Source organism: Tachypleus tridentatus, chromosome 8 (assembly GCF_004210375.1).
Source record: "Tachypleus tridentatus isolate NWPU-2018 chromosome 8, ASM421037v1, whole genome shotgun sequence".
In the NCBI taxonomy this organism is placed as follows: Eukaryota; Metazoa; Arthropoda; class Merostomata; order Xiphosura; family Limulidae; genus Tachypleus; species Tachypleus tridentatus.
This window is the reverse complement of record NC_134832.1, coordinates 84,216,773-84,225,562: the sequence shown is the minus strand read 5'-3', so window position 1 is coordinate 84,225,562 and position 8,790 is coordinate 84,216,773. Positions and strand designations below refer to the sequence as shown.

At 33.6% G+C, this 8,790-nt stretch overlaps 1 long non-coding RNA gene across 2 annotated transcripts; it reads left to right on the top strand.

Moving 5' to 3' along the window:
- The first annotated feature begins 1,493 nt into the window (after positions 1–1,493).
- LOC143224206 (uncharacterized) lies at positions 1,494–8,785 on the top strand. 2 transcript variants are annotated; one of them, XR_013013269.1, is made up of 4 exons: positions 1,494–1,650; positions 2,029–2,307; positions 7,950–8,061; positions 8,338–8,785. It is a non-coding gene; the product is annotated as an uncharacterized LOC143224206 (long non-coding RNA). The 2 variants fall into 2 exon arrangements; XR_013013268.1 differs by having other exon boundaries at positions 7,950–8,785.
- Positions 8,786–8,790: the final 5 nt, after the last annotated feature.

The window sequence follows — 8,790 nt, the reverse complement described above, 5'->3', positions numbered from 1 at the left end:
TTTCCAATGCTTTGATTGTATTTGGTGTTTAAGTCGTAAAGTTTAGGATATTTAATAAGTTAGCACGAAAATGAAGTTTTATTTCATGAACTCTATAATTTATCGTTAAATAAGGCGACGGGTTGCAAGGTGATAATGCACAATTATAGAGTGCAATATTAATTTTCGATATAAACCTCTTAAACGCATAATGAGTTAAATTATTCACTTACAAAGCTCCTTTTGCCAAGTGCCAGTCATTTCTTGTGGCGTTGGCGAAGAGATACTGAAAAATGTATTTACTTTTAAAAGTTGTTTTTACTTTTCAAAAACATTGTAATCTGCAAGTCAAATTTTGTAATTGACAAAAAAGGATTGAAAATTGTATATTTAATAGAAAAACGTAAACGTACACCTGTCTCCCGCGTGAATACTCACCAGTTCACGAATTATAAATAAGTTTCATTTTATATAATTAGCACTTTATTCTTATTAAAAATAAAATAAAAAGAGATAGTGGTAGTTACGTTTCAATACGAAAGCTTAATATTGTGTATGTACATAAAAGAAAGTTAATATTTGTTACTTTTATCAACGCTTGCTCTTAAATTTTGTTTCTATTATTATCATATCATCAACCGCAGCAGCCAATTTTCTATCGTTCAAATATTTAGTGATTAACTGAAACTAACAGAAAATTATCGTTCAATTACTTCAAGTGAAAATATTGACGACGAAAAATAATTTCCTTTTGTCTGTGATGGACCTGCGTTGCAGCGCTATCTGTTATTAACTCATGCCACAATCTATTATTAAACACCAATATAATAAATTTCAGTTACAAGAAAATGAAGGAAAGTTAAATGAAATTATTATTAAAATGCAACTTGAAATTATTAATTTTTCAAAAGAGTTTAAAAAATAGTGCTCAAGTCTAGAGACGGTGTATGTCAAGCTACTTTAAACAAGTTGGAACTAAATTGTACAGTATTATAAGTTCTGACGTCTTGGTGATTCTAGCCTTAACATTCTTGTTGCAACGACTGAAACAAAGTTTATGAAGTATATTCAACTCGAATTAAAGCATGGGCTTACCGGGCTGAATTCCAGGGTTTCATACTAATTAGGGGGCCTCAAGCTATGACTATAGATGTATTGCATGCAAAGGTTCTGTCTCGAGGGGACCTGTGAGTATTTTGTCTAAATGTTTCCGATTAATAAATATCTTTTGATTTAGGTGATTACGCATCCTTTCGTTTACTTGAGTTAAATGAAAAAAAAAGTCATAATGAGCTGCAACCATTTGGATCGAAACTCGATTATTAGTGTTTCGAGCCCTCAAGCTTACCGTCATCAAGCGCATACGTTGGCTTAATTGTTGTTGCCGTGAGCTGGGTACCTGGTGGTATGGATCATATGTGATTTAAACCTGCTAAAATCTTGTCAAACAGGTTTCTATACTTTTGTTTATCCTTGATTTTGTAAGCACAATTGACTAAAGTGACATACTTTTCATGAGTGTAGGTAGATGCTGCAGCACTGGTAGCGCTATATAAACGAGGTTTCAAAACAAATGTTTCATCCTTCTGTTTCATATCATGTACTCACAGTAGAGAAAACATTATTACCGGATCTTCTTTGTAGAAAAGTCACGATATAGGAGCGAATTTTGTATGTTTATCAGTTTCGTATTTTCTTTTGTTTATTTAAGTTTGTCATTTATTGATTTTGAATAAATTACTCTTTTTTTCGGTAAGTTAACTCAATGTTTAGAAAGATGTTCTTGGAGTTACTTATAACAAATATGCAATATTTCCAACTCTGAAATTCAAATAACGTAAAATTTCGTTAATACGTATTTGAATATACATATCCTCAAAAAATTGGTGATCCTTTTATTGATGTAATAATAACGAAAGAAAATATGAAAATAGATTTAAATTTCCATAGGGTACATATCAAACAAAAATTTATTCTGCTGTAATTTAGGTTTTTTACTGGGTATTTTATTGTGGTTTAGGGCAAAGTTGGTTTTTTTTTTTTTTTCAGTTTGAACTGTATCTAGCCGATATTTCCTTCTAAGTACCAGTTTGATGGAATATTATGATGTCTCAGCTTTCTGTGCTATTGTTGCTTGCAAGTGCTTCTCTAACACTTTGGCCATGTCAAGCTGGAAGTGCCAGTGGTCAACAAACCTCAGATCAAACAACAGACATTGCAACTTCAGATTTCTAGAGGCACATCGACCTGAAGTCTCAAGAAATACCAGAAGGAATTAAACGAAAGGTCGCAGACGTTGATGTCAAAGAAACCAGTATCACAGTCGATGTAAGTTACTTTAATGGTATTTATTTTTCTATATTTTTTTAGCGTGAGAGTACTAACTCATGCGGATTCACTTACAACTAAGATAATAGATATTGTTATAAAACCTCTACTAAACACTTAGATAGAGCAGAATCTTAGTTTTCAGCGTATGCTGACAGCTATTTTGTTATTGTATTCTCAAGACACTGGTATAGGTAAAATACTAAACAACGTTTCGACCTTTTTAAGTCATATTCTGGTTAACAGGTCAAAACGTTGTTTAGTATTTTATTTTAATTAAAGTTTTAATTCCCATACCAGCTATCTTGAGATACATTTTTACTTCATGTGGGGAATTGTTAGTGATCAGTATCAAAACATAATCCTTACTTCAAATTAATTCGTTTAAAAATGGACAACAAAAGGACTCGATATTCCTACATATTTGCTCTATTGATGACAAATTTAAGTAAAATATGAAACTTATTTTATAATGGAGTTGTGACAGTTTATAACGTATATGAATGTTCATATTATTTGCCTATATACGTACTTAGTTTCAACTATTAGCTTTACACGCCAGGTTATCTACTGTTCAAGTAATGATGTCAGAGTAGTGACAAGATGGCGATTAATCTTTACTTGATATAGTACATTTTCTTTTGCTACACACAAGTTAACCAATTACATCATGTACTTAACTGAAGCTGCGATAAGTTCCAAGTTCTTTTACATGATTTAGCTCAAATTATGTTCCAAACAGATGTTCCGACACCACAACTTGTAATCGTAAGCAGTTTTTAACCACATTGTTATAAAAATTTAGATTTTTTGCAATTTAAGCAGTTTAGAGTAGCACCATCTTGAGTCCTGTACACGCAATGATGCCAATAGGTTTGACAATTATCAACTTACTGGCTGTAATGGTTTCTTAACAAGTATTGCTAGAAGATTTTACTGAATAGTTATTTATTCAGCATTACAGATTTATTTCCTTTAGACAAATTATTTAAACCCTAGTATTACCGATATACAGTATTGTGCAAAATTGTAAAAACAAAATAAAGAATAGGGTTTTAGGTTTCTGTCAAAGAACATTGGATAGTAAATCACAGGTGAAACACCAAAATGTTATTAATCTTCATATTTAGTACAACGGAAACTCAGTGGAAGGGTAGAGCTCAGTAAACATAGTTTAACAGAAACTCAGTGGAAATGTTGAGTTCAGTAAACATAGTTTAACAAAAACTCAGTGGAAGTGTTGAGTTCAGTAAGTATAGTTTAACAAAAACTCAGTGGAAGTGTTGAGTTCAATAAACATAGTACAATAGAAGGTCAGTGGAAGTGTTGAGTTCAGTAAACATAGTTTAACAGAAACTCAGTGGAAGTGTTGTGTTCGGTAAACTTAGTACAACAGAAACTCAGTGGAAGTGTTGAGTTCAGTAAACATAGTTTAACAGAAACTCAGTGGAAGTGTTGTGTTCGGTAAACTTAGTACAACAGAAACTCAGTGGAAGTGTTGAGTTCAGTGAACATAGTTTAACAGAAACTCAGTGGAAGTGTTGAGTTCAGTAAACATAGTACAATAGAAAGTCAGTGGAAGTGTTGAGTTCATAAAACATAGTACAACAGAAACTCAGTGGAAGTGTTGAGGTCAGTAAACATAGTACAACAGAAAGTCAGTGGAAGTGTTGAGTTCAGTAAATATAGTTTAACAGAAACTCAGTGGAAGTGTTGAGTTCAGTAAACAGCTAATATTTTGTGTCCCCCTTTTGGTTTAATAATTGTAGATAGTCTTTCAACCATCGTTGCAACACATCTAATAAAAGTGTCCTTTGGAAAATAACTTCAAATGTTTGTAATACGCTTCCATAAAGTTTCTTTAGAAGTAATTTTTGACATGTCTAGTTTTTGATCCATCATCTTCCAGATCTACTTAAGCTGGTTGAGATCGGAACTCTATAGGGTCATTGTATCATTTAAATGATTCTTGCAGCTTCTTGTCCTAGATCTACTCAAGCTGGTTGAGATCGGGTCTATATGGGGGCCATTGTATCATTAAAATGACTTCAGCAGTTTTTTTCTTAATGTTTGAAAGAGGGTAGTTATTTTCTAGGTAGTAGAATCCTTAACCAATAATACACAGATCACTGGATATACCATGGCGGATCAGTATCTGATGATATCTGTATTGGTTCATTATTCCGTTTATTTTGCAAATATCTCCTGTTGCATTAACAGAAAAACACCTCCATACCGTTACACTGACTCCACCTATATTTCATGGTTGGTGCTATGTTCTGAGGTAAGTATTTTTCACCTTTCCTCCGTCGGACGTACGACCTACATTTTGAACCAAATATTTCAAAATTGGTCTTATCCACTCATAAAGCCATTTACCAATCATTTGTAGTGTCCAGCTTTTGTATTTTTTAGCAGATTCATGATGATTGGAGATATAAGTAAAGGTTTATTAACTGCTTCACAACCAAATATTTCATTCTCATTGAGTCTTCTTGACACTGTATGTCAGGACTCTTTTCTGTCATTTGGTTCATGGCTGTTTATCTCGTGTAGTCTTCCTTCTGTCCTGAAAGCTGCATAAACAAAGATACTTAACATCAGTATAACTGAGTTTAGGTGTTCCTCTTCCTTTCCTATTTTCTAATTTACCTGTCTTAGTCTCATGATCTAGGGTGTACTTGACAGTTCTAGAAGAACATTTCAATTCTGAAGCAATTTGCTGGAGAGTCAAATCAGCACCACGTAAAGTTTTTGTACGAACTCTCTGCTCTAGTGACAATTCTCTAAGCTTTTTGGGCCATGAAAATAAAACTTAATATAATGTGTTAAACACTATCTGTATGAAGGTTTATTTGTGGAGTGTTATTAAATTGATTTCTAACATACACCGATACCATATGTTAGTTCCTTACTAACACACTGCTTTGAGCACCATGACAGTTATTTCAGACCTTAAATTTAATCACTATGTTCATTTAAGCAAACCCCTTATGATATGTCCTTGGTACAAGTTTACGGAAATTCTAAAGAATGACAAGTGTTCTCATACTGGTTCATCGGTTGTCAACAGTAAAGTATTACCATGTTGTTTCAGGTATAAAATATTTGAGTTTTCTTACGTGGTGACATGGAAGAATTAGCCCCACAAAATGGAAAAAATGACAAAATATTTTCTTGTCCTAACACTTTTGTGTTTGTGTTTTCTTATAGCAAAGCCACATTGGACTATCTGTTGAGTCCATCGAGGGGAATCGAACCCCTGATTTTAGCATTGTAAATCCGTAGACTTACCACTGTAACAGCGGGGGACAACACTTTTTTTCAGTACTGTAATTGAATACTTGTTAGATATGACTTTGGTTTGGTTTGTTGTAAATTTCGCGCAAAACAACTCGAGGGCTATCTGCGCTAGCCGTCCCTAATTTACCAGTGCAAAAATAGAGGGAAGGTAGCTAGTCATCACCACCCACCGCCAAATCTTCGGCTACTCTTTTGTCAACGAATAGTGGGATTGACCGTCACATTATAACGATTCCACGGCTGAAACGGCGAGCATGTTTGGTGTGACGGGGATTCGAACCCGCGACCCTCAGCTTACGAATCGAGTGTCTTACCAACCTGGTCATGGGGGACCTGTTAGATGCATATACCCTAATAAAAAATAAGTGACATTGAGAAAAAAAGAAGACATAATGCACTATTTTCACAAATGTATATTGAATGCTCTATTTGTTTCATATATAAAATATTTGAAGTCTTGCGTATTTTAGAAATAGAATATTTGAGTTCGCTATGTGCTTTATATATAAAACCAGTAATTTCATCCTGTTATATAGGTCTTTATACTGAATGTTGTAATAATAATATAGATGTAGCAATATGATGTAATGTGTAGAACCTACCTGTATGGAGACACCGAAACAGTCTGTAATGTTAATGTTAACTTAACACTGTTTCAAAACTGACTTTTAAATGATATTTTTTATAATGGAATTGTGAGAAGGCTTAAGGACTGTTTGATAATTTTGACTGATGGTAAAGATATTTTGTACTGTTTATTATTTTATATCATATTAAACAACATAATTGGTAATATTGCAACTTCCTAGGTAGGAAATACAAACAGGTAGTCATTTACAAAACTGTCACAGTTTCAAACAGTTGTACATAATTTTTTTTAGACTTTCTCACGGAATCATGTTTATGTGATACTTAGCTACAGATAAGCCTTAAAATCGTGCATACAGAACTATCTAAGTGAAGAATAAATCGAACACGGATAGTAGGGTAAAGCAAGTAAACCAAAGTTTAATTTAAAACAATAAAATTGTTTATTCAACACTAACACAGTATTCTGTTACCTAGGGGCACCTGGCGTTCGACTCACTGATTGTGGGTTTGAATCCCACCATCAAACATGCTCGATCTTTTAGCCGTGGAAGCGTTTTAATGTGACGATAAATTTTACTTTTCTTGTGGGTAATGTTAACTAAATTCTTTCCTATGCATTTATCAGAAGCTTATGTATTTCCTGTTTGAATAGGCTGTATTCCAAGAAATTATAGTAGAAGGATTAACTCACGTTTACGGACAACAAAAAATTTCGTTAAGTGCAAGGACAATTAGAGTAAAAATTTAAGGATATACCTGAATACGTTCATGATGTTAAGAAATCATAAATAAATAAATAAAAAAAGTTGAAGCCCTGTAGCCTAAATGATTTCAAAAGGTGGAATTTTGTTCATCAGGGATCTTCGAATAAAGATATATTCGAATAAACTGGAAACAGTTTGATTTAGTAACGAATAAAACTTTATTATAAATGCACACCGTCCGTTTCGACCTGATTATTTCATTAGCAGGTACAAATAGTTTACAGTGACACGGTAATACACACACTAAAGTATAAAGAGCTCATATGACTGGAGATTGCTTCACAACATGGAAGAGGTATCTTAGTACCATGGGTGTTGGTTTTTTGGCGGGGTTGTTTTGTTCAATTAAGATAGCTTCCTTCACTCTTTGTTTATCGTTATTTGGTTCTTTGTTTAAAATTACACTGTTTTTTGTGGATATAGTGTGGATTTTTGAGTTACAATGGTGGAAAACATGGGAGAGTTTTTCATTATTATGTTCAGTGAATCTGATTTATAATTTTCTTTCGATTTCTCTGATGTAAAATTCTGGATAGGTTTGGTCTGTCATGGATTTCGCTCAAAACTACACGAGCATTATTTGCGCTAGTCGTCCCTAATTTTGCTACTCTTTTACCAACTAATAATGGGATTGACCGCAAACTATAATGTCCTCACGGCTGAAAGGGCGAGCATATTTGGCTTAACGGGGATTCTTACCCGCGACCCTCGGATTAGAATCAAGTGCTTTAACCACTTGACCATGCCAGGTCGTAAAATGTTTGTTCCTTGTCATAAAATGTGAAGATATATTATATGTGGAAGGCTGCAATTTATTAATATTTCAGTCATGACACCTGCGAACTGTAACCGTCCTCCTATTTCTGCATTAAGTCAGTTTAATTAAAATTAAATGGAGCCAAATAAATTTCATAAAGCTACAGAAGATTAAACGAACGTAGTGACAGTAACAGGGACTTTATAAGTTGTGCTTTATTTTTACAGATTACCTAAAGTATATTCAGGCTCTCCGACGCCTCTCAATCAATAGAATCCTCTTCTTCCCTTCAAGGTCCTACAAGGTTTCCTCGTCATGTAAAGGAATCCACATCGAGAGGTAACCATTTCGACTTGTTTTAAAAACAAGAGTACCAATTCACACACAATATATTATAATGGTTTTATCTTAAACCTGAATAACCATCAACTTCTATATTTATTTATAACTTTACAACATGTTTGAATTATTAGGAAGAATTATATTATGTTCATATTCCAAATCCACCAAGTAGTAAGTGTGGATGTAGATTATGTTGTTCCATATGAAATATTTGAAGTAAGTGGTTGTATAGCCTGTTGTTTCTAATGGAATGTTTCTGCTACGTGGACGTAGGTGCTGTTGCCCCAAATGGAATATTTCTGGTAAATGGAATGTATATGTTGTTGCCCCAAATGAAATATTTCTGGTAAGTGGAATGTAGATGCTGTTGCCGCAAATGCAATATCTATGGTAAGTGGATGTAGGTCCTATTATTCCAAATGCACTATTTGTGGTAAGTGGATGTAGATCCTGATACTATATGATGTTATAGCTTATGCTCGGTAACATACGCTCATTGCAAGTCAAAATAAATTATAGATCTTTACATTTTGTACTTTTTGGTAACTTTTAACTCGTAAGTGGAGTAAAGACAAAACGTTTGGTCACGCTACAGTTCAGCTGGATCTTGTCGGTCATTACGTTTGTGAGTGTACATAATACGTTCCAATGTTTGAAAGACGAGACATATAACTTGTAGCACTGTTTAACTTGGATTTAACGTGGCTAAAAAGTGATAAATATTCA